We start from the raw sequence: 27823 nt of genomic DNA, 5'->3' as shown, positions 1-27823 counted from the left end.
ATGCACTGTAGCATCTTCTTCCTGCCTTGCATCTTTTACAGTTAGGTGGGGTGAAAAGGGGCACCTCTCCATGCTGGAAGGTTTTTCAGGAGCAGTTCCCCTTACTGTGCTTTGCCTGCTTTGATTGATGGAAGGGAAGATGAGGGAAGGTGACTGTTTGCTTTATTTTAATTTTTTTATTATTATGTTAATCACCATATATTACATCATTAGTTTTTGGTGCAGTGTTCCATGATTCATTGTTTGTTCATAACACCCAGTGCTCCATGCAGAACGTGCCCTCCTCAATACCCATCACCAGGCTAACCCATCCCCCTACCCCCCTCCCCTCTAGAACTCTCAGTTTGTTTTTCAGAGTCCATCATCTCTCATGGTTCGTCTCCCCCTCTGACATACTCCCCTTTTCTTCCTCTCCTGTTATCTTCTTCTTTTTCTTTTTTCTTAAAATATGTTGCGTTATTTGTTTCAGAAGTACAGAACTGTGATTCAACAGTCTTGCACAATTCACAGCGCTCACCGTAGCACATACCCTCCACAATGTCTATCACCCAGCCACCCCATCCCTCCCACCCCCAACCACTCCAGTAACACTCAGTTTCTTTCCTGAGATTGAGAATTCCTCATATCAGTGAGGTCATGTGATACATGTCTTTCTCTGATTGACTTATTTCACTCAACATAACACCCTCCAGTTCCATCCATGTCGTTGCAAATGGCAAGATCTCATTCCTTTTGATGGCTGCATAATATTCCATTGTGTATATATACCACATCTTCTTTATCCATTCATCTGTCGATGGGCATCTTGGCTCTTTCCAAAGTTTGGCTATGGTGGACATTGCTGCTATAAACATTGGGGTACACGTACCCCTTCGGGTCCCTACATTTGTATCTTTGTGGTAAATACCCAGTAGTGCAATTGCTGGATCGAACGGTAGCTCTAATTTCAACTGTTTGAGGAACCTCCATACTGTTTTCCAGAGGGGTCGCACCAGCTTGCATTCCCACCAACAGTGTAGGAGGGTTCCCCTTTCTCCACATCCCCGCCAACATCTGTCGTTCCCTGACTTGTTAATTTTAGCCATTCTGACGGGTGTGAGGTGGTATCTCATTGAGGTTTTGATTTGGATTTCCCTGATGCCGAGCGATGTTGAGCACTTTTTCATGTGCCTGTTGGCCATTTGGATGTCTTCTTTGGAGAAATGTCTGTTCATGTCTTCTGCCCATTTCTTGATTGGATTATTTGTTCTTTGGGTGTTGAGTTTGATAAGTTCTTTATAGATTTTGGATACTAGCCCTTTATCTGATATGTCATTTGCAAATATTTTCTCCCATTCTGTCGGTTGTCTTTTGGTTTTGTGGACTGTTTCTTTTGCTGTGCAAAAGCTTTTTATCTTGATGAAATCCCAATAGTTCATTTTTGCCCTGGCTTCCCGTGCCTTTGGCGATGTTTCTAGGAAGAAGTTGCTGCGGCTAAGGTCGAAAAGGTTGCTACCTGTGTTCTCCTTTAGGATTTGGATGGACTCCTGTCTCATGTTTAGGTCTTTCAACCATTTGGAGTCTATTTTTGTGTGTGGTGTAAGGAAATGGTCCAGTTTCATTCTTCTGCATGTGGCTGTCCAATTTTCCCAACACCATTTGTTGAAGAGACTGTCTCTTTTCCATTGGACATTCTTTCCTGCTTTGTCAAAGATAAGTTGACCATAGAGTTGAGGGTCCATTTCTGGGCTCTCAATTCTGTTCCATTGATCGATGTGTCTGTTTTTGTGCCAGTACCATACTGTCTTGATGATGACAGCTTTGTAATAGAGCTGGAAGTCCGGAATTGTGATGCCGCCAGCTTTGCTTTTCTTTTTCAGTATTCCTCTGGCTATTCTGGGTCTCTTCTGGTTCCATACAAATTTTAGGATTATTTGTTCCATTTCTTTGAAAAAAGTGGATGGTATTTTGATGGGGATTGCATTGAATGTGTAGATTGCTCTAGGTAGCATTGACATCTTCACAATGTTGATTCTCCCAATCCATGAGCATGGAACGTTTTTCCATTTCTTTGTGTCTTCTTCAATTTCTTTCATGAGTATTTTATAGTTTTCTGAGTACAGATCCTTTGCCTCTTTGGTTAGACTTATTCCTAGGTATCTAATGGTTTTGGGTGCAATTGTAAATGGGATCGACTCCTTGATTTGTCTCTCTTCTGTCTTGTTGTTGGTGTATAGGAATGCCACTGATTTCTGTGCATTGATTTTATATCCTGCTACTTGACTGAATTCCTGTATGAGTTCTAGCAGTTTTGGGGTGGAGTCTTTTGGGTTTTCCACATACAGCATCATATCATCTGCAAAGAGTGAGAGTTTGACTTCCTCTTTGCCGATTTGGATGCCTTTGATTTCTTTTTGTTGTCTAATTGCTGTGGCTAGGACTTCTAATACTATGTTGAATAGCAGTGGTGAGAGTGGACATCCCTGCCGCGTTCCTGACCTTAGGGGAAAAGCTCTCAGCCTTTCCCCATTGAGAATGATATTCGCTGTAGGTTTTTCATAGATGGCTTTTATGATATTGAGGTATGTACCCTCTATCCCTATACTCTGAAGAGTTTTGATCAAGAAAGGATGCTGTACTTTGTCAAATGCTTTTTCTGCATCTATTGAGAGGATCATATGATTCTTGTTCTTTCTTTTGTTAATGTATTGTATCACGTTGATTGATTTGCGGATGTTGAACCAGCCTTGCAGCCCAGGGATAAATCCCACTTGGTCGTGGTGAATAATCCTTTTAATCTACTGTTGGATCCTATTGGCTAGTATTTTGGTGAGAATTTTTGCATCCATGTTCATCAAGGATATTGGTCTGTAATTCTCTTTTTTGATGGGGTCTTTGTCTGGTTTTGGGATCAAGGTAATGCTGGCCTCATAAAATGAGTTTGGAAGTTTCCCTTCCATTTCTGTTTTTTGGAACAGTTTCAGGAGAATAGGTATTAATTCTTCTTGAAATGTCTGATAGAATTCCCCTGGGAAGCCATCTGGCCCTGGGCTTTTGTTTGTTGGGAGATTTTTGATGACTGCTTCAATTTCCTTAGTGGTTATAGGTCTGTTCAGGTTTTCTATTTCTTCCTGGTTCAATTTTGGTAGTTGATACATCTCTAGGAATGCACCCATTTCTTCCAGGTTATCTAATTTGCTGGCATAGAGTTGCTCATAATATGTTCTTATAATTGTTTGTATTTCTTTGGTGTTGGTTGTGATCTCTCCTCTTTCATTCATGATTTTGTTGATTTGGGTCATTTCTCTTTTCTTTTTGATCAGTCTGGCCAGGGGTTTATCAATCTTGTTAATTCTTTCAAAGAACCAGCTCCTAGTTTCGTTGATCTGTTCTACTGTTCTTTTGGTTTCTAGTTCATTGATTTCTGCTCTGATCTTTATGATTTCTCTTTTCCTGCTGGGTTTAGGCTTTATTTGCTGTTCTTTCTCCAGCTCCTTTAGGTGTAGGGTTAGGTTGTGTATTTGAGACCTTTCTTGTTTCTTGAGAAAGGCTTGTATTGCTATGTACTTTCCTCTCAGGACTGCCTTTGCTGTATCCCAAAGATTTTGAACAGTTGTGTTTTCATTTTCATTGGTTTCCATGAATTTTTTTAATTCTTCTTTAATTTCTTGGTTGACCCATTCATTCTTTAGTAGGATGCTCTTTAGCCTCCATGTATTTGAGTTCGACTGTTTGCTTTAGATTTAAAGAAAATTTGCAAATACCAAGAATATTCTCAAATACCACATACCCAGTTTTCCCTATTATTAACATCTTAAATTAGTATGTTCCCTTTGTCATAAGTAATGAACTAATAGTGATATAGCATTAATTACTAAAGTTTATTGATGTTACCTTAGTTTATACCTAATGTCTTTTTTTTCTGTTCCAGGATCTCATTCAGGACACCACATCATAGTTATTCATCATGTCCCCTTAGGCTCCTCTTGGCTGTGAGAGTTTTTCAATTGTTTATGACCTTGATAGTTTAGGAGTACTGGTCAGGTATTTTGAAGATTTCCCCACCTATCAGAATTTACCTGATGTTTTCCTCATGATTACACTGGTGTTATGGGTTTTGGGAGGAACACCACAGAGTTAATGTGTCATTTCCATCACAACATATCAAGGTCATACATCATCAACATAATTTATCACTATTGATATTGACCTTGACACCTGGTAGTGTTTGTTGGGTTTTTCCATAGCAGTTACTCTTTTAATCCCTTTTCCATACTGTGATCATTGGAAGGAAGTCACTTTGGGCAGCCCACACTTAAAGAGTAGGGAGTTATATTCCTCTCCTTCAGGGTAGAGCATCTACATAAATTATTTGGAATTCTTCTGCACACAATTCTCATTTTAACCTTCTGATCTCTAGACTCCTGGAAAGATATGAGCTAATCAAGTGTAGACTAATAAAAATCAAGATATTTAATTGGAAATTTCTTGCATAACCTGGTATCCAGGCTTAACTTTGTTAAAATGTTATATTTTTAAACTCATGAGTGAAGAAAATTGGTAGCAGATATCTAGGAGAGTGCTTGGAGAACTAGAGTGGGACAGGGTTCTTTCCAGAAGCCACTGTCAGCATGGCTGGGTTATCCCAAGTATCTAAATCTTCTCCTTGATGCATGGAAAAGGGTGAGGACAGTTGTGAAAGAGAAGGCAGACTATAAAAATGGATATGGGGGAAGGAGATTTTGGAGGTAGTTGTAGTGGTCCAGAACAGGGTGTGGGAGCCCCAACAAGGTGAGAAAAATATCCAAGGACAGTGTCCTTGGAAGGTTTGGAATGTGTGAAAGTCCATTCTCCAAGAGTAAAATCCTGATTTCCAATATCCTTAAAAATGCCCTTACTTAATGTGTCTTTAACCATTCTACTATAGTGGCTACACTTTTTTCTCTGTGCCTTCTCACCTGTTTCAGAACCCATACTCTTTCAGGGCTCAAAACACGTTCCTTCCTCAGGACCCTTTAGTTCAGATACCGTATGCAGGGCTACCTCTCAGGGCAAATTACACAGGATTTCTCACCACGCTTTTTCCCCCCTTAAGAATAAAACAAAACAAACAAACAAAAAAAAACCTATGTGACTTGCAGATTTTCACAGAAAAAGATCAGGATGTCTGAAACTTGAGTTGTATGACAAAATGAGGTGTTAAAGGCCCCTTTTTCTGAGATTTTGTTCCATAAATGAAGCTGAAAAAATGACGATAAAGCACTTATATTAGTTGACTTTCATTATATTATATTGTAATATCAAAGACCCCCCCAAACTTCATTGAATTTAAAATCACAAACATTTATATCTTGCTTATGTACATATCAATAGTGGTCAACTACAGTTTTCCTTTATGTATCTTCTGGAATCCAGGCTAAATACATGTCACATTTATCTAGTGAAAATAAAGGTAATTACACATTATTGGATGGGTGAAGTATCCAGTTGGATGTGGCACTCACCACCTCAACTTATATTCCAAAGAGAGTGCTGTGGCCAAGCCCAATTTCTGTGAGACATAGAGTATATCATTTTTGCATGGAGGTTGGGAAGGAACAATTGAGTACAACAATGGAATCTACCATAATCCCACCTTTATTACAAATATTACTGCTTCCCTCAAGTCTGCAGTACTCACTCCCTTCTCTAATGCCCAAAGTGTCATCTAATCACACCATAATAAAGTTCTAGCTCTCATGATAACACTCTAGGCCATATTGATTCTTTGTTATCCAGATATATATATAGATAGATAGATAGATGATAGATATAGATAGATAGATGGTAGATAGATAGATAGATAGATAGATAGATAGATAGATAGATAGATAGATAGATAGATAGATAGATATAACAGACTGGCTGCCCAGCATACAATCAGCATAAAAATAACAGGGCAGGGTTATCTCAATAAACACTCTCCTTCCAAAAGGGGAAGATTGGGAGACACTCAACTTCACTGTAGGAATTCTGGAAATCCTTCTACCCCCACTAGCTAATTGGTAGATAGTCTTCTTTTATTAAGTCCCAGTGTCTGCTCCATGGAAATAGGTTTTCCTTGTCTGTGATTCTTGATTCTACCTTCTGAGGAGTTCACAATTCTCCCTCACCCTCCTTGGTCACATTGGCATAGGGCATTAAAAATATTTCCTCTTTGGGGGCAAGCAGATTATTGGGGGCCCAGAGATCATTTTAAGTCTCAGATAGCCACAGGGTATTTAATGCAGGCTGGTGGCTCTTTGACAGTACAGCTCTCTCCAAACAAGTTTAGCTTTTATTCTGTATAATTCCAATGTGCCAGTAACTACCACGCACAATTCTTTCCAAGACATGATCCACTTGTGGCTTAAAGTAATCTGAAGTAAACTGAGGTAATTTAAGGTGATCGGTTCTCCAAAAAAGAGTCACACTCTTAGTCTTTTTTGTTCCCTGAGACAGTTTATGCAACTAAAATTGTTGATTCAATGCTCCTTTAGTCAACTTGGAAGTTGTAATGAAGAGTGTGAGGCCACAGCCCTGATTGGGTTTGCTCTAACTCTTAGTTTTGACCTTTGTTTCTCAGTTTCACCTTTCATTGTTTAGATAGGATTGAACAATTCCATCTTTCAATCTTGCTGTCAAATTCACAGGTTATTTTCTGAAATTTTCTCTTTCATATAATATCTTTTACAGTGACCAATAACAGCCAAGGTATGCTGCTTAGTTTCACATTTCCAATCTCTTGCCTAAACCCATAAGCTTATAACACTTATCACAAACAAAAGCTTTGAAAATGTTTTATTAATAAAAATATGGCTCACTCCATTTTCTAGGCATCAATAACAACTTTCCAACTGCCTATTGTTTGGACCCAGTAGGAATCTTTTAGTTGTTTGTTCTGGTGGCACCTCATAACTGGTGCCGATTTCTTTGTTTCCTAGTTTTCACTAAGTTATTGCTGTAGTAAGAAATGACTTCAAAGTCTCTGCTTTCATAATTACAAACATTATTTTCTTCTTCACATAAATACTGGCTGTGTGTCTGATGTGGGTCATGTGCAATTCTTTACATGTCTTCTTTATTCTAGGATTCAGGTTGAAGGACCTGCCATTTGGGTGACAGGAGGAAAAAAGCAATCACAGAAGTGTGTAAGGACTCTTAGGCTAATGCTTGACTGTGGCATTCATAACTCCTGCTTACATTCCAAAAGCAAGTCACATGTCCACACATTGGATGGGGCAATAACATCTTCTAATAAAAAAGTGAGAATCAATAATTGGTACTGATAATACAATCTTTTGCCATATAAGAAGGAGACAAGAAAGAAGGACCTAGGGGCACCTGGGTGGCTCAGTTGGTTAAGCGACTGCCTTCGGCTCAGGTCATGATCCTGGAGTCCCAGGATCGAGTTCTGCATTGGGCCTCCTGCTCAGCAGGGAGTCTGTTTCTCCTTCTGACCCTCTTCCCTCTCATGCTCTCTATCTCTCATTCTCTCTCTCTCAAATAAATAAATAAAATCTTAAAAAAAAGAAAGAAGGACCTCATCTTGAGACATCTTCACAGAGCCTACATGACATTATTTGTGTAATAAATAGATCACTTTGTACCTATGTTCCCCACATTTTTTTTCCTAGAGGAAAGGTGTAGATATGAGACTTGAGGACACATGGAAAGAAACAAGGAGCATCTCATTTTCTTTTCTTCCTTGCTGTAAATGATGTATCCTAATAGACCTTTATCTATCTTGTTAATAGGGAGATAGAACAAAATATGGCTCAACATTTACTCACTGTTACCACCTGTTTCCCTGTCGACATGCACTATAGTCACTGGGCTTTGAAAGGATTAAGCCAATCCCTAATTAAGGTGCTGTTAGTCTGCACAAAAACACTCTGATAGTTTGCAAATTTAAAAATTTCATGAAATATGGAATTGCATAAAGAGTAAGGTAATGGCTGGGGCGCCTGGGTGGCTCAGTTGTTAAGCGTCTGCCTTTGGCTCAGGTCATGATCTCAGGGTCCTGGGATCAAGCCCTGCATCAGGGTCCCTGCTCAGTGGGAAGCCTGCTTCTCCCTCTCCCACTCCCCCTGCTTGTGTTCCTGCTCTCGCTATCTCTCTCTCTGTCAAATAAAGAAATAAAATCTTTATTTAAAAAAAAGAGTAAGGTAATGGCTGAGAAAAATAAGAACCATTAGCAAATTCTCATGAACAAAAGGGCTATGCCTTATTAAAAACACTGGCTCCACCATATAAGCTGTGTCCTATTAGTCTTTCTCCTCATCCCATGTGCTCATTCCTAGAAACATTTTCTGGCTTTAGGATAGGGCAGCTGCTGAGGACATGTTATGTGATTCACACTTTTACAAGCCAAAACATGTAAAACTGGAGCCAGAGTTTTTAAAAAGTGGTTCATTCAAAGCAATGTTCAGATCTACTTGTCCATATTTAACTACTAAAAACAAAGTTTGGAAACAGACACATGGAGGGGGCATTTATGGGTAAAGGCAAAGGAAGAGCTCATGGTTCTGATTGGAGTCTACACAGTATTTTATTTTCAACGTGAACATTCTTTCTGCCCGTAGTCAGGCTTGCCTCTTTCCAGAAAGACAGGTGATATTGTCTCCAGCAAGGTGTTTGCTGATCATTTTCCTCTCTAACTTAGATAATTGTTTCATAAAAGTTATTTTAACCTGCAAATTTGGAGTAATATTGATAGTTTGGTTTAGCCCATTCTGACATCCTTGTTTTATTATTATTATGTTATGTTAGTCACCATACAATGCATCATTTGTTTTTGATGTAGTGATCCACGATTCATTGTTTTCGTATAACACCAGGTGCTCCATGCAGTACGTGCCCTCCTTAATACCCATCACTGGGCTAACTCATCCCCCACCCCCCAAATAACCCTCAGTTTGTTTCTCAGAGTGCATAGTCTCTCATGGTTCATCTCTCCCTCTGACTCCCCCCCTTCATTTTTCCCTTCCTTCTCCTAATGTCCTCCATGCTATTCCTTATGTTCCACAAATAAGTGAAACCATATGATAATTGACTTTCTCTGCTTGACTTATTTCACTTAGCATAATCTCCTCCAGTCCCATCCATGTTGATGTAAAAGTTGGATATTCATCCTTTCTGATGGCTGAGTAATATTCCATTGTATATATGGACCACATCTTTATCCATTCCTCTTTTGAAGGGCATCTTGGCTCTTTCCACAGTTTGGCTATTGTGGACATTGCTGCTATGAACATTGAGGTGCATATGGCCCTCCTTTTCACTACATCTGTGTCTTTGGGATAAATACCCAGGAGTGCAATTGCTGGGTCATAGGGTAGCTCTATTTTTAATTTTCTGAGGCACCTCCACACTGTTTTCCAAAGTGGCTGTACCAAATTGCATTCTTACCAACAATGTAAGAGGGTTCCCCTTTCTCCACAACCTTTCCAACATTTGTTGTTTCTTGCCTTGTCAATTTTTGCCATTCTAACTTGTGTAAGGTGGTATATCAGTGTGGTTTTGATTTGAATTTCCCTGATGGCTAATGATGAACTTTTTTTCATGTGTCTGTTAGCCATTTGTATGTCTTCTTCAGAGAAGTGTCTGTTCATGTCTTCTGCCCATTTTTTGACTTGATTAATTTTTTTTTGCATGTTGAGTTTGAGAAGTTTTTTATAGATCTTGGATGCCAGCCCTTTACCTGTAGTGTCATTTGTAAATATCTTCTCCCATTCTGTGGGTTGTCTCTATGTTTTGTTGACTGTTTCCTTTGCTGTGCAGAAGATTTTTATCTTGATGAAGTCCCCAAAATTCATTTTTGCTTCTGGTTCACTAGCCTTTGGAGATGTATCTTGAAAGAAGTTGCTGTGGCCGATGTCAAAGAGGTTACTGCCTATGTCTCCCCTAGGATTTTGATGGATTCCTGTCTCACATTGAGGTCTTTCATACATTTTGAGTTTATCTTTGTGTAGGGTATTAGAGAATGGTCGAGTTTCATTCTTCTGCATGTGGCTGTCCAATTTTCCCAGCACCATTTATTGAAGAGACTTTTTTCCATTGCATATTTTTTCCTGATTTATCAAAGACTAATTGGCCATAGAGTTGAGGGTCCATATCTGGGCTCTGTATTCTGTTCCATCAGTCTATATGTCTGTTTTTGTGCCTGTACCAGGCTGTCTTGGTGATCACTGCTTTGTAATATAGCTTGAAATCGGGCAACGTGATGCCCCCAGCTTTGTTTTTCTCTTTCAACATTTCCTTGGTGATTTGGGGTCTTTTCTGATTCCATACAAATTTTAGGATTGTTTGTTCCAGCACTTTGAAAAATGTCATTGGAATTTTGATCGGGATGGCATTGAATGTATAGATTGCTCTGGGTAGCATAGACATTTTAACAATATTTATTCTGATCCATGAGCATGGAATGTTTTTCCATCTTTTTGTGTCTTCTTCAATTTCTTTCATGAGTGTTCTGTAGTTCCTAGAGTATAGATCCTTTCCCTCTTTGGTTAGGTTTATTCTGAGGTATCTTATGGTTTTTGGTGCTATTGTAAATGACATCATTTTTCAATGAGCTTTCTGAACACTGAAAAAGTAACATAAGCACAATACTCTTGATATCCACCCAGGTGCTGTAGTCTATTTCTTAGCCATGTCCGTTTCAAATGCCATTCACTAATATGTTGAAATATGTGTCTATACTTATATATACATGTATATATACATGAAAAATAGAACTTTTGTGTTTTCCATAAAATAATCTCAATAGTATTATTGTTGCTACTTTTGTGGTTAGTGTTTAATATTTGGAAATGGTTGACGTTTCTAATTGACACTTTTCTATACAGCACAATATTTTAAGCTGGAAAGTTTTTTTCTATAGATGTTGAGGAAATTGGTAAGTTAATATTCTCAATTATAATTTTGATTAATATGTCTATTAAAAAAGAGAAAAAATATAAAAGCCTAAAAATATGAGGGATTTTCAAGGGTGAAGAATGAATAAAATACTCAAAAATTACAGAAATAAAAGATGACATAGCTAAAATTAATAACACCATATATAGTATAACAGTTTGAATGATCAAGTAAAAAGTAGGAAGATGGACCATTAGCAAATATATAAAAATAAGTAATAAAAGTAAATAATTGAACATTTATATTTGAGACCTCTAGAACACAGTGAAGGTATCTAACATATTTGGAATTAGAATATTTAAAGTAGAACAGAGAGGATTGGGGGTCAAAGCAATATTGTAGAAATAATGCCTGAGATAGATGACAGATAGATGATAGATAGATAGATAGATAGATAGATAGATAGATAGATGATAGATAGATAGATGAAATCTTGAAAGAAGACAGAGAGAGCAACAATAAAGCAATAATAAAGTAACAATAAAACAACAATAAGATGAACAGATTTATTTTATTTTATTTTATTTTATTTTATTTTATTTAAATCCAATTCATTAACATATAGTATATCGTTAGTAGTTTCAGAGGTAGAGTTCAGTGATTCGTCAGTTGCATATAACACCCAGTGCTCATCACATCATGTACCTTTCTTAATACCTGGTCCATTCCCTCACCCACCTCCCTTCCAGCAACCCATAGTTTCTTTCCTATAGTTAAGAGTCTCTTTTTGTTTTTCTCCCTCTCTGCTTTTGTCATATTTTATTTTTCACTCGCTTCCACTATGATTCTGTATTGTTTCTTAACTTCCATTATGAGTGAAATCATATAATTGTCTTTCTCTGATTGATTTATTTCACATAGCATAATACCGTCTAGTTCCATCCATGTCCTTGCAAATGGCAAAATTTCATTATTTTTGAGGTTGAGTAATATTCCATTATATATACATACATACACACACATATCACATCTTCTTTATCCATTCATGTGTCAGTAGACATCTGGGCTCTTTCCATAATTTGACTATTGGGGACATTGCTGCTAGAAACATTGGGGTGCAGGTACACCTTCAGATTACTATGTTTGTATGCTTTGGGTAAATACCCAGTAGTGCAATTTCTGGGTAGTAGAGTAGCTCGGTTTTTAACTTTTTGAGGAACCTCCATACTGTTTTCCAGAGTGGCTGTACCAGCCTGCATTCCCACCAACAGTGTAGGAGGGATCCCCCTTCTCTGCATCCTCACCATCATCTGTTGTTTCCTGACTTAATTTTAGCCATTCTGACTGGTGTGAGGTGGTATTTCATTTTGATTTGAAATGTATTTCCCTGATGGCTAGGGATGCGGAGCATTTTTTCATGTGTCTGTTGGCCATTTGTATGTCTTCTTTGGAGAAATGTCTGTTCATGTCTTCTGCTCACTTCTTGACTGGATTATTTGTTCTTTGGGTGTTGATTTGATAAGTTCTTTATAGATCTTGGATACTAGCCCTTTATCTGATGAGACATTGGCATCTTCTCCCATTCTGTAGGTTGTCTTTTGGTTTTGTCAACTATTTCCTTTGCTGTGCAAAATCTTTTTATATTGATGACGTCCCAATAATTCATTTTTGCTTTTGTTTCCCTTGCCTTTGGAGACGTATCTAGCAAGACTTTGCTGTGGCCAAAGTCTAAGATTTTTGCTGCCTGTAGTATTCCCCTCTAGGATTTTGATGGATTCCTGTCTCATATTTAGGGCTTTCATCTATTATGAGTTTATATTTTGTGTATGGTGCAAGAAAGCTGTCCGGTTTCATTCTTCTTCATGTGGCTGTCAAATTTTCCCAATGCGATTTCTTAAAGAGACTGTCTTTTTCACATTGGATATTCTTTCCTGCTTTGTCAAAGATTAGTTGACCATAGAGTTGAAGGTCCATTTCTCAATATAATTAAAAAGAAAGAAACAGGGGCGCCTGGGTTGCTCAGTCATTAAGTGTCTGCCTTCGGCTCAGGTCATGATCCCAGGATCCTGGGATCGAGCCCCACATCAGGCTCCCTGCTCTGTGGGAAACCTGCTTCTCCCTTTCCCACTCCCCCTGCTTGTGTTCTCTCTCTCACTGTGTCTCTCTCTGTCAAATAAATAAATAAAATCTTTAAAAAGAAAGAAAGAAAGAAAAGAAAGAAAGGAAGAAAGAAAGGAAAGAAAGAAAGAGAAAGAAAGAAAGAAAGAAAGAAAGAAAGAAAGAAGAAAGAAAGAAAGAAAGAAAGAAAGAAAGAAAGAAAAAGGAAGGAAGGAAGGAAGGAAGGAAGGAAGGAAGGGAAAGAAAATAAAGGATGACCAAGAATTCTATATTCAATGGGAATATTCTTCAAAATTTAGATAAAATAAATAATTTTATTAACATATAATGTTTGTTTCAGAGGTACAGATCTGTGATTCAACAGTCTTACATAATTCACAGCACTCACCATAGCACATACCCTCCCCAATGCCCAATACCCAGCCACCACATCTCTCTCACCCCGCTCCACTCCAGCAAACCTCAGTTTGTTTCCTGAGATTAAGAGTCTCTTATGGTTTGTCTCCCTCTCTGGTCTCATCTTGTTTCATTTTCTCCTCCCTTCCCCTGTCTTTCTCTGTCTTGTTTCTCAAATTTCTCATATCAGTGAGATCATATGATATTTATCTTTCTCTGATTGACTTATTTCGTTTAGCCTAATACCCTCTAGTTCTATCCACGTTGTGGGAAATGGCAAAATTTCGGGTTTTTTGATGGCTGTATAATACTCCATTGTGTATATATGTATATACCACATCCTCTTTATCCATTCATCTGTTGATGGACATCTAGGCTCTTTCCATAGTTTGGCTATTGTGGACATGGCTGCTATAAACATTGGGGTGCAGGTGCCCCTTCAGATCACTACATTTGTATCTTTGGGGTAAATACTCAGTAGTGCAATTGCTGGGTCATAGAGTAGCTCTATTTTCAAATTTCAAGGAACTTCCATACTGTTTTCCAGAGTGGCTGCACCAGCTTGCATTCCCACCAACAGTGTAGGAGGGTTCCCCTTTCTCCACATCCTTGCTAACATCTGTTGTTTCCTGACTTGTTAATTTTAGCCATTGTGACTGGTGTGAGGTGGTATCTCATTGAGGTTTTGATTTGAATTTCCCTGATGATGAGTGATGTTGAGCACTTTTTCATGTGCCTGTTGGCCATTTGGATGTCTTCTTTGGCAACATGTCTGTTCATGCCTTCTGCCCATTTCTTGATTGGATTATTTGTTCTTTGGGTGTTGAGTTTGATAAGTTCTTTATAGATTTTGGATATGAGCCCTTTATCTGATATGTCATTTGCAAATATCTGCTTCCATTCTGTCAGTTGACTTTTAGTTTTGTTGACTGTTTCCTTTGCTGTGCAAAAGCTTTTTATCTTGATGAAATCCCAATAGTTCATTTTTACTCTTGCTTCCCTTGCCTTTGGCGATGTTTCTAGGAAGAGTTTGCTATGGCTGACGTCGCAGAAGTTGCTGCCTGTGTTCACCTCGAAGATTCTGATGGATTCCTGTCTCACAGTTAGGTCTTTCATCCATTTTGAGTCTAATTTTTGTGTGTGGTGTAAGGAAATGGTCCACTTCATTCTCTGCATATGGCTGTCCAATATTCCCAATACCATTTGTTGAAGAGACTCTTTTCCATTGGACATTCTTTCCTACTTTTTCAAAGATTAATTGACCATAGAGTTGAGGGTCCATTTCTGGCTGCTCTATTCTGTTCCATTGATCTGTGTGTCTGTTTTTGTGCCACTACCATACTGTCTTGATGATGACAGCTTTGTAATAGAGCTTGAAGTCCAGAATTGTGCTGCCACCAGCTTTGCTTTTCTTTTTCAACATTCCTCTGGCTGTTTGGGGTCTTTTCTGGTTCCATAAAAATTTTAGAATTATTTGTTCCATTTCTTTGAAAAAAAGTGGATGGTATTTTGATAGGTATTGCATTGAATGTGTAGATTGCTCTAGGTAGCATAGACATTTTCACAATATTTGTTCTTCCAATCAATGGGCATGGAACGTTTTTCCATTTCTTTATGTCTTCCTCAATTTCTTTCATGAGTATTCTATAGTTTTCTGAGTACAGATCCTTTGCCTCTTTGGTTAGATTTATTCCTAGGTATCTTATGGTTTTGGGTACAATTGTAAATGGGATCAACTCCTTAATTTCTCTCTCTTCTGTCTTGTTGTTGGTGTATAGAATGCAACTGTTTTCTGTGCATTGATTTTATATCCTGCCATTTTACTGAATTCCTGTATGAGTTCTAACAGTTTTGGGGTGGAGTCTTTTGGGTTTTCCACATAAAGTATCATATCATCTGCAAAAAGTGAGTTTCACTTCTTTGCCAATTTGGATGCATTTTATTTCTTTTTGTTGTCTGATTACTGAGGCTAGGACTTCTAGTACTATGTTGAACAGCGGTGGTGATAGTGGACATCCCTGCCATGTTCCTGACTTTAAGGGAAAAGCTCTCAGTTTTTCCCCATTAAGTATGATATTCACTGTGGGTTTTTCATAGATGGCTTTTATGATATTATGGTATGTACCCTCTATCCCTACACTGTGAAGAGTTATAATCAAGAAAGAATGCTGTACTTCGTCAAATGCTTTTTCTGCATCTATTCGGAGGATCCTATGGTTCTTATTCTTTCTTTTATTAATGTATTGTATCACATTGATTGATTTGTGACCAAGTGGGATTTATTCCTGGGCTGTAGGGTTGGTTCAACATCCATAAAATAAATAAATGTTTATAGAAATTTTGTCAACATACAACCCTAAAAGAAAAATAAAAAAATATTTATTCAAGTAGAATAATCTCTAAAAGAAACACATATGAAGGACAAAATAAAAGTTGAATATGTAGTTAAATATGAATAAATATTAGTGTGCAAAACAACAATACTAAGATTTTATAGGAATCATAATATAAGTAGAATTAAAATACAAGACAAATATAATGAAAAAAGGAGAAAAGGGCAGTTGAAATATTCAATGTTTCTGTCATTATTGAGAAGATAACAAAATTAGAAATTAATATTAGGATTTATAAAGGTAAAAGTACATATTGTAATCCATTGGATAGTCAAAAATAGTAAAATAATACATAAATAATATCTTAGAGGGTAAAATATTGAATGACTAAATATTTGATTGATTTTAAAGTAGCTTAAAAAGAGGATATATATAAACCAAGTGAAACCCAAATAGAACAGTAATTACATTAACTATATAAACTAGCAATTCTGATTCAGGTCTTTGAATCTTTAGATGAGGCTCATCTTTTGATCCATACTTCTTATACACAATAGCAAACACCTGGAAATAGCCACAGTGCCCAAACTTAGGCATGCAACTCAGCAAAAAAAAGGAAGGACCTACTGATATATGAAGCAAAATGGAAAAACTCAAAAAACATTATGCTAATGAATGGTAATCTAACACAAAATAGTACATACAATTTGATTATATGATTTTCAAGAACAGGGAAATAATCTATAGTGGTTGCCGTGAATTGAATGGGAAGAAGCATGAGGCAACTTTCTGCATTGATGGTGATTTTCTATATTTTGATAGGGTTTTGAGGTCTGTTGTTTCATCCATTTGTCAAAATTCATCACTTAAGATTTGTACATTTTGCTATATTTAGATTTTATCTTAGTAAACAAATATTGTCATCTCATTAAAGATATTTATAGGCGTGATTTGTACTGATGCCTGCAATTTAAAGTGCATAAAAATAAGATGGATTAAACATAGGAATGGATAAATGAATAGATATTTGCTAGAGCATATATAATAGAATATTACTTATAGAATCTCGGTGGTGGGTACACAATTCTTTAACTTTTTGGTTTGAAATTCTCCCTAATTAAATAGAGAAAAAAGCGGGGGGCGCCTGGGTGGCTCAGTTGGTTGAGCAACTGCCTTCGGCTCAGGTCATGATCCTGGAGTCCCGGGATCGAGTCCCATATCGGGCTCCCTGCTCAGCAGGGAGTCTGCTTCTCCCTCTGACCCTCTTCCCTCTCATGCTCTCTATCTCTCATTCTCTCTCTCTCAAATAAATAAATAAATAAATCTTTAAAAAAAAAAAAGAAAAGAAAAAAGCGGGATGCCTGGGTGGCTCAGTCGTTAAGCATCTGCCTTCAGCTCAGGTCATGATCCCAGGGTCTTGAAATCGAGCCCTGCATCAGGCTCCTTGCTTGGTGGGAAACCTGCTTCTCCCTATCCCACTCCCACCACTTGTGTTCCTGTTCTCACTATCTCTCTTTCTCTCTCTGTCAAATAAATAAATAAAATCTTTTAAAAATAAATAGAGAAAAAAGCAAGAATGGACTAAACAAATTAAATATTTAGGGCTTAAATTGTGTTCACAATATATTTTTATTTAAATTCAATTTATTTATTTATATTAATGTACATATAATACATCAATAGTTTCATATGTAGAGTTCAATAATTCATCAACTGCATATAACACCCAGTGCTCATCACATCACATGCCCTCCTTAATGCCCATCACCCAATTACCCCATCTCCCCACCCACCTCCCCTCCAGCAACCTTCAGTTTGTTTCCTATAGTTAAGAGTCTCTCATGGTTTGTCTCCCTCTCTGATTACTTCCAATTTAATTTTTAAATCCTTAACTTGTTCATTACAACATGTGAAAATAATCTCTTTTTGTTTGTTTATCCTGCTTTAGTTGGATACGTTTATATTCTCTACTGCCAGGGAATAAAATTGAGAAAACAGATTATTTTGCCACACCTATATTTGGTAACACAGTCAAAACAATCATAAATAAAGACATAATAAAGACAAGTTATTTGTTAAGGTTTTTACTTTAAAAATATTTGTGTGTGTGTTTGAAAGTTACTGTGAGGCAAATATATATATTATACATATTATATATGTATATATACATTATGTGTGTATACATATACATACATATATATGTATATATACATATATATATATATATATACATACATATATATAGTACCTTTGAAAATATTGGGCCCAAATATTTAACATTTCAATACAAGATATGTATTTGAGAATATGCCTATATTTTTGGCTCTTTTTGTTTGTTTGGTTGGTTGTTGAAGACAAAGATGAGAGTCCGAGAACTACAAGTAGCAAGGTAGGGACGGGTTGAAGAAGAAACCAGTAAGCAATTCTCTGGGACCTGTGAGGTCTTACTGGGGACAGAACAACATTCATGGGTCAACAGAACATTCTTTACCCTATCTGTGACTTCAGCTGTACTCATTGCCATATGGAAGTTTTGAAGGCAAAGGCATTAATGGAACAATGAATAGGAAGTTGAAAATGCTCCCTGTCAGCTTCATTCTCAAATATATTTATCTCCATCTCTTCTGACTACCTCCACCTCTTTCAGGGCATGCTTTTGCAACTAAAGGTGTTTCGGGTAGCTGGATTTTGGAACTGACTTTGGGGTTGTTCAGTGAAGAAATTATTAACCATGCCCCAACATTTCATACCTTAGGTATTAAATATAAGTTTCCTGTAGTTTCACATGATTAGTTTTGAAATCTTATAGGAGAGGAAGTGTCTTCAAAATATGTATCTGCCCTCAAATATCACACCCTGGGGAAACATTCCTTCCCTTTGGATGGCATTTTTTGGTCTTTGGTATTTCATGATTAGCCCCTATGGGGCCTGAACATATTAACCTGCAGTATCATACCTTCTTCCTTTCCTATGCCTGGGCAGCTCTGGGATTTTGGAGAAGCTTCTGAGCAATGCCAGGTTTTAGTAGATGCCTAACACTTCATAATCCATAACATTTTTTTAGGTGTATAATGTTCTTATTAGGACTTTGTATAATAACTCATGTAAACATCATTAGAACCCTATGGTATCAATGCCATTATTTTCCCCATTTTACAGTTGAAATAATAGCACAGAGAGGTTAAATGATCTACACAGAATCACACAGCTAATGAGTCAGAATCAGAGTTTGAGCCCAGATGATTGCAAAGCTGATTCTATGTTCCACCCAGCACACTCTGACATTTCTCATAGTGCCTAAAGTAAAGATGAACATGAGGCTTGGCAAGGGGTTAAGCAACATAGAGAATAAAATGACAAGAACAGCTGCCCATGATCTATTTAAGACAAGGAATGGAAAATCCTGTGAAAGTTGACCAGGGATGAGGTAAGAACTCAGAGAGCCAGAGGGGTTCCTGGTGGCCAAATGGCCTGAACAACAGCACCTAAGGAATGGTCTTCCTGATCTCAGAAACATGAGCTGTGCCCTCACCAGCTGCTCATTAGGTCCAGCCTTTGGTTTGGACTGAAGTGAGGAGAGGCCATGCTGCCCAGTGTGGTTGGACTCAAGCCACAGTTGGCAATTGTGTCTGAGAAGATATCTGGGGAAATGTGGTGACCAGTGAAAATCTAAGTAGGTTGGGCCACTCAGGGAAGAGAGGTGGTAGTGCCCAATCAGGTCTGGGCACCCAGTGGGGTAAAGAAGGGAGCAGAAATTCATTTTGCCAGGTGAGAGCATCTTCCATGAGCAGGTTCTTAGCTGTCCCTCTAGCCTCTTCATTTCAACCTGGACCTCTCTTATAGATCAAATTATGGGGGTGGGAGAATAAGGTTGTATGTCTATTGTCTTCCCCACCTCAGTTGGCCCTCTCCCCTCCCATGCATACCCAAAACTCCTGTTTTCTGGGGAATTTTGCTATTGTTCACGTGCTTGTTGAGGTTGGCACACCTATCCATAATATACCATCTTGCTCTGTTTACCTGCTTTCCTAGCAACATATAACTCCTTGGTCTAGGACTTTGGGTGGGGCTCTCTGTAGTCCAGATATAAGTATAAAACACAAATTATTTGATATTCCAAGATGTAATCTCTAGAACATTTAAAACACTGTGGTTTCAGGGGTGTGCATTGAAGGTCTTAGATTTGCACATCAAAACAAGGGAGTGAAGAAAATAGTATTACCTAATAAATCCCACGAAGTATAAGCATTCCTCCCTCTTGGCCTTCAAGTTCAACAAACCCTGGGGACTAAAAACCATGAATAAAATGATGAGGATACAGTGCATGCTGTGCATACAGAAAGGCCCAGGCATTCCAAATATTTTCTGTCTATAGGCATTTGGGATTCACAACCCCAATTTTTCACATTTTGTTCCTGAGAATAGTAGAGGAGGTAATCACAGAGTTCTGGGAGTATGACTAAGAACAATACAACAAGCCAGGATAGTTTCCTGGAACCTCCACACTATATCCCATGCACTATGCAATGGGTCTCCATTATACCCATGTTCTTTCCACAGCTCACAGCATATATGGGGTCTTTGGGGAGTAAGGCTGAAGAAGGTGGGGGATCTGTGTGATCATTCATCTCTTTTGGGTCAGCCACATTATATCTTTTTTTCACAACACAGACTCTCATTTGGCTCACAAAAGCTGCCCAATTCCACCTACTTCTTAGCTTATCTCTATGCAATCATAAGGATTTGATTTTGAGGAGAATGCTACTATCTCTGGTTAAATGTGAAGAGGAAATTTAACTTTGTTAATTTCTAGTTTAAGATATGGAATGGGATTTCATGAAGGAAAACTAAGAGTTTGCTGAGACTAGAATTTTTACAAAACTGGGTGAATAAAACTGAGGAGGCATACATTATATTTTCTGATTATGTTCACCAAGAGGACCTAGAAGCAGTAGTGATGAGCACATACAATGCCTCAATGGTAGTTTCTATTGCCCAATGAAGGAACCAGGGCTTCAGCAAATTCTAGGGCTGGGACAGGAAAAATACAGGGTGAACCTGAAGTATCCTATAGGCCAGAAAGTAAGAAAATGAAAAAAAAAAAGGACATATCACAGGGACATAGTAGACCAAAAGAGCTCCCAATGGCAACAAAAGTGGAACAGTTTTAGCAACAAAATAATTAAGGATAGTTTGGGGTTATAATTAAAAGAATAAAATAAATACCCATGAGTCCAATATGATATTTTTAAATAAATGGTTGCACACAAAAATAAACAGTAGAGAAGAGATAAATCATCTTTACAGAAGAATTCCAAACTATAAATGTATATATTCCCTCCTGCAGAGCTTAATTCTCTTCCCTTGAGTGTAGGCCTAGTAATGTGCTTCTAATAAGTATGGAAAATGAAAAATAGTAACTCTACAGTGGAGTAAACTGGGAGACACCTCTTAACCAAGTTATCAAGGTTAACATCACTAGTAATAGGTCACAGTAATATCATATACCCCTGATGTGATGTAATGTGATGAGAAGGGCACCTCACTTCAGTGGTATCCATCTCCAAAACCCATAACCATAGCTGAATGACTGCATCTTCCATTTTTCTCACACCCTAGCAACCACCATTCTACTCTGCTTTCATGAGTTTAATGTTTTTGGGCTCCACATGTAAGTGAGATCATACATTATGTGTCTATTTGTTTCTGGATTATTTCATTTAGCTTAATATCTTACAGATTCATCCATGTTGTCACACATGGCAGGATGTCCTTCTTTTTTAAGGCTGAATAGTATTCTGTTGTGTTTATTTGTATGTGAACATATTATACATATGAATAGAATGCTATTCCATTGTGTGTTTATGTGTGTGTATGGAAACACACAAATAAATACACATACAATAGAATGCTATTGAGCCTGAAAAAAGGACATTCTTCCATGTGTGACAACATGGATGACACAATCTAAGTATCTAAGTGTCTGCCAATCAATCTGAATGTCAAAGACAATTTCCATATTTTGACAATTGTGACTGATATCGAAATGAACATGAGACTGAGCCCCACATTGGGCTCCCTGCTCAACAGGGAGTCTGCTTTTCCCTCCCCCTCTGCTCCTCTTCCCTACTCATGTTCTCTCTCTCTCTCTCTCTAATAAATAAATAAAATCTTTTTTTAAAGATACTGATTTCATTTCCTTTGCATATATACCCAGAGATGGGATTATGGAATCATATAGAAGTTTTATTTTTAATTTTTTGAAGGATATCTAAACTGGTTTCCATTTTCCATAATGGCTATACTACATTCCCACCAATGGTGTACTAAGATTCTTGTTTCTTTACATCCTCACTGGCCTTGTTATCTCTTGTCTTTTGATAATAGCCATTCTAACAGCTGTGGAGTGATATCTCATTGTAGTTTTTGTTTTTGTTTTTAAAGATTTTATTTATTTATTTGTCAGAGAGAGAGAGAAAGAAAGAACACATAAGCAGGGGGAATGGAAGGCAGAGGGAGACCATTACCTGAGCTGAAGGCAGACACTTAACTAACTGAGCCACCCAGGTGTCCCTCATTGTGGTTTTTTGTTTGTTTGTTTGTTTGTTTTAATAATTTTTTATTGTTATGTTAATCACCATACATTACATCATTAGTTTTTGATGTAGTGTTCCATGATTCATTATTTGTGCATAACACCCAGTGCTCCATGCAGAATGTGCCCTCTTTAATACCCATCACCAGGCTAACCCATCCCCCCACCCCCTCTCCTCTAGAACCCTCAGTTTGTTTTTCAGAGTCCATCGTCTCTCATGGTTCATCTCCCCTCCGACTTACTCCCCTTCATTCTTCCCCTCCTGCTATCTTCTTCTTCTTTTTTTTCTTAACATATTGCATTATTTGTTTCAGAAGTACAGATCCGTGATTCATCAGTCTTGTACAATTCACAGTGCTCACCATAGCACGTACCCTCCCCAATGTCTATCACCCAGGCACCCAATCCCTCCCACCCCTCACCACTCCAGCGACCCTTAGTTTGTTTCCTGAGATTAAGAATTCCTCATATCAGTGAGGTCATATGATACATGTCTTTCTCTGATTGCCTCATTGTGGTTTTAATCTGCATTTTTCTGATGATTAGTGATATCGAACAACTTTTCACATACCTGTCAGTCCTTGTATGTTTCTTTGAAGAAAAAATAGACAGAATGAATAAACAACCTATGGAGTGGGAGAAAATATTTCCAAACCCTTAGTAAGAAGTTAATATCCAAAATATCTAAAGGAAGGAGCCTAGATACCCTTTAACAGATGAATGATAAATTAGATGTGGTTCATATATACAGTGGAATATTACTCAGCCATCAGAAAAGATGAATAACCACTATTTGCATCAACATGGATGGAACTGGAGGAATTATGCTAAGAGAAACAAGTCAAGCAGAGAAAGACAATTATCCTATGGTTTCACTCATATGTGGAACATAAGGAATAGTGCAGAGGACCACAGGGGAAAGGAGGCAAAACAAAATGTGAAGAAATCAGAGAGGGAGATAAACCATGAGAGACTCCGGACTCTGGAAAACAAATTGAGGGTTACGGAAGGGAGGGGGTGTGAGGGGATGGAATAACTGGGTGATGGGTATTAAGGAGGGTGTGTGATGTGATGAGCACTGGTTGTGATACACAATAATAAATTGTTGAAAACTACATCAAAAACTAATGATTTACTATAGGTTGGCTAATAGAACATAATAAAAAAAGCAATAAACAAAACAAAACCAAAAAAAAATCCCAAAATATCTAAAAAACTTAATTCAATATAAATAAATAAATAATAAATAAATAACAAAGGGCAAAGGACCTAAAGTCTTAGTTTTGTTTTTGTTTTTTTTTTTTTAATTTTTGCTGGGGCACCTGGGTGGCTCAGTCGTTAAGCTTCTACCTTCAGCTCAGGTCATGATCCCAGGGTCCTGGGATTGAGCCCTGCATCGGGCTCCCCAATCCGCAGGAAGTCTGCTTCTCTCTCTCCCACTCCCCCTGCTTGTGTTCCCTCTCTTGCTGTGTCTCTCTCTGTCAAATAAATAAAGTCTTTTATAAAAAAAATTTGCTGAATTATTTTATTATTATATATGTTTTTAGTATAGTTAACATACAATGTTACATTAGTTTCAGGTGTGCAACATAGCAATATGACAAGTTCATACATTATGCTGTGGTCACCACAAGTGTAGCTGCCATCTGTTTCCATACATCATTAGTATAATATCATTGGCTATATTCTTTGTTTTGTGTCTTATTCCTGTGACTTCTTCATTGCATAACTGGAAGCCTGTATCTCGTGTTCCCCTTCACCCATTTTGCCTACTCCCAAACCCCTGTCCCTCTGGTAACCATCAGTTTGTTCTCTGTATTTATGGGTATGATTCTGCTTTTTGTTTGCTTATTTACTTATTTATTTTAGGTTCCACTTATGGATGAAATCATATGGTATTTGTGTTTCTTAGTCTGACTTAACATAATACCCTCTAGGTGCATCCGTGTTGTCTCAAATGATATAATCTCATCCTTTTTATGGCTGTGTGATATTCCATTGTGTGTATATATGTATTCATATGTATACCACATCTTCCTTATCCATTTGTCTATTGATTGACACTTAGGTTGCCTTCATATATAGGCAATGGTAAATAATGTTGCAATAAAAATAGTGGTGCTTATAACTTTTCCAATTAGTATTTTTATTCTCTTGATAAATACCTAATAGTGAAATTACTGCACCATATGGTATTTCTATTTTAATTTTTTGAGGAACCTCCATACTGTTTTCCACAGTGGCTATACAAATTTACATTCCCACCAACAGTGTAGAAGTGTTCCTTTTTCTCCACATTCTTAACAATACTTGTTGTTTCTTTGGTCTTTTTGATACTAGCCATTCTGACAAGTATAAGGTTATATTTCATAGTGGTTTAGATTTGCATTTCCCTGATTATTAGTGATGTTGAGTGTCTTTTCATGTGTCTGTTGGCCATTTGTATGTCTTATTTGGTTTCTATGCCCATTTTTAATTGGATTATTTCGGGATTTTTTTTTTTTGAGGTTGAGTTGTATAAGGTATATGTTTTGGATACTAACATTTTATTGAATGTATGGTTTGTAAAATATCTCCCCCTATTTGCTAGACTGCCTTTTTATTTTGTTGATGGTTTTCTTTGCTGTGCAAAACCTTTTCATTTTGATGTCGTCCAAATAGTTTACTTCTGTTTCTGTTTCCCTTGCCTGAGGAAACATATCTAGAAAGATATTGTTATGGCTGATGTCAGAAAAGTTACTGCTTATGTTTTTTTTCTAGGAATTTTGTGGTTTCAGGTCTCACATTTAGGTCTTTATTCCGTTTTGAATTTATTTTTGTGCATCGTGTTAGAAAGTGGTTCAGTTTTATTTTATGTGTAGCTGTGCAGTTTTCTCAGCACCATTTTTTTTTCCCAGCACCATTTATTGAAGAGAGTCTTTTCCCCATTATATAGCCTTGCCTCCTTTGTCATTGATTAATTGACCATATAATTGTGGGTTTGACTCTGGGGTCTCTGTTGTGTCTAATTTTGTGCCACTATCATACTCTTTTGATTACTACAGATTTGTAGTATATCTTAAAATCTGGAATTGTGATACCTCCTGCTTTGTTCTTATTTCTCAATATTGTTTTGGCTATTTGGGGTCTTTTGTAATTCCACACAAATTTTAGGATTGTCTTTTCTAGTTTTGTGAAAAATGCTGTTGATATTCTTTTTTATTATGCTATGTTAATCACCATACTAATCATCATTAGTTTTTGATGTAGTGTTCCATGATTCATTGTTTGCGTATAACACCCAGTGCTCCATTCAATATGTGCCCTCTTTAATACCCATCAACAGGCTAACCCATCCTTCCACCCCCCCTCTCTTCTAGAACCCTCAGTTTGTTTCTCAGAGTCCATAGTCTCTCATGGTTCGTCTCCCCCTCCAATTTCTCTCTCTTCATTTTTCCCTTCCTACTATCTTCTTTTTTTTAAACATATAATGTATTATTTGTTTCAGAGGTACAGGTCTGTGATTCAACAGTCTTACATAATTCACAGTGCTCACCATAGCACATACCCTCCCCAATGTCTGTCACCCAGCCACCCCATGCCTCCCAACCCCCACCACTCCAGTAACGCTCAATTTGTTTCCTGAGATTAAGAATTCCTCAATTCAGTGAGATCATATGATACATGCCTTTCTCTGATTGACTTATTTCGCTCAGCATAATACCCTCCAGTTCCATCCATATCGTTGATATTTTGATAGGGATTGCATTGACTCTGTAGATGCTTTGGGAAATACGGACATTTTAACAATATTTATTCTTCCAATCCATGATCATGGAATATTTTTCCACTTGTTTGTGTCATCTTTAATTTGTTTCATCAGTGTTTTGTAGTTTGTGGAGTAGACTTCTATTTTCTTAGTTAAGTTTAGTCCTAGGTATTTTTATTACTTCTGGTGCAATTGTAAATTGTGTTGTTTTCTTACTTTCTTTTTCTGCTACTCTGTTGTTAGTGTATACAAATGCTACTGATATTTGGGTATTTATTTTGTATCCTATAGTGCACTGGTTGTGATGAACTCTGGGTGATGTATCAAAGTGTTGAATCAACATGCTGTGCACCTGAAACTAACATTACACTATATGTTAACAAGCTGGGATTTATTTATTTTTATTTTTTATTTTTAAAGATTTTATTTTTATTTATTTGACAGAGACAGACATAGTGAGAGAGGGAACACAAGCAGGGGGAGTGGGAGAGGGAGAAGCAGGCTTCCTGCAGAGCAGGGATCCCAATGTGGGGCTTGATCCCAGGACCCTGGGATCATGACCTGAGCCAAAGGCAGACGCTTGACAACTGAGCCACCCAGGCACCCCAACAAGCTGGGATTTAAATACAAATTTTAAAAATTATTTGTATCCTGCAACTTTACTGAATTCATTTATTACTTTGGAGTCTTTAAGATTTTTCATGTATAGTATCATGTTATCTGCAAATAGTCTCAGTTTTGATAAGCATTCCATAGAACATAAGATGTTAACATTAGGGAAAACTGGGGGAAGTGTATATGGGAATTCTTTGTACTGTCTTTGCAATCGTTTTGTAAATCTGATATTATTTTAAACTATAAATTTTGAAAGATGGTGAATACTATACAGCAATAAAAAAGAAAAAAGGAACAACAGGACAACCTATAGATGCACACAATGTAATTGAATCTCAAAATCATTATGCTGAGTTATGAAGCCAGGCACAAAAGAACACATGCTGTATTATTTTATGTATATAGAATTCCAAAAATTTAAAACTAATCTAAAGTGAAAGAAAGCATATCAGTGTTTACCTATTGATATTGGAGGGAGGAGGGTGAAATTACAAAGGGTCACCAGAATTTTGGGGAGGTAATGAAAATGTTAGCTTGACTATAGTGATGGTTTCATGGGTTTATACATGTGTAAATGCTCATCAAACTGTACAATTTAAGTATATGCTGATTTTAGATGTTTAGATTTTATTTCAATAAAGATATAAAGCAATAGAGAGAGACAAATGATAGGTAGGCAGGTGATAGATGATAGATAGATAGATAGATAGATAGATAGGTAGATAGATAGATAGATGATAGATAGATAGATGACAGATAATAGAAGATAAGTAGGTAGGTAAGTCAATAGATAGACAATGACAGTTTTTAGGGAAGAGCTCTTCTATCTTTTGCTAGGTAATAACCATAGGAGTGATAGAAGTAGACAATTAGCATTTAGCAACCCCTGCCCTATGTAATAACTGATTCAAGCAGATTCTCTGTGAAGGCTACATTCACCAGGTGAAAAGCTCTTAGGTATCAGGGTAGTTCTGTTACATCTCAAGCCATCATTCCCCAAGGCATTTTTTTTTCAAAAAAAAATGCCTGTAAAGTGGGGCAGTGATTAAATCCAGCATCTCTGATGGTGTGGCAACCTAACTTGAATCTAATCCTGAGGGGGAAATAATCGGAAATCCAGAATGTTGAATGTTGTACAAGACAATTGTCCTGGATTTTTGA

This window comes from Zalophus californianus, chromosome 6, assembly GCF_009762305.2.
Source record: "Zalophus californianus isolate mZalCal1 chromosome 6, mZalCal1.pri.v2, whole genome shotgun sequence".
In the NCBI taxonomy this organism is placed as follows: domain Eukaryota; kingdom Metazoa; phylum Chordata; class Mammalia; order Carnivora; family Otariidae; genus Zalophus; species Zalophus californianus.
The sequence above is the reverse complement of the archived record's forward strand: the minus strand, read 5'-3'. Positions refer to the sequence as shown.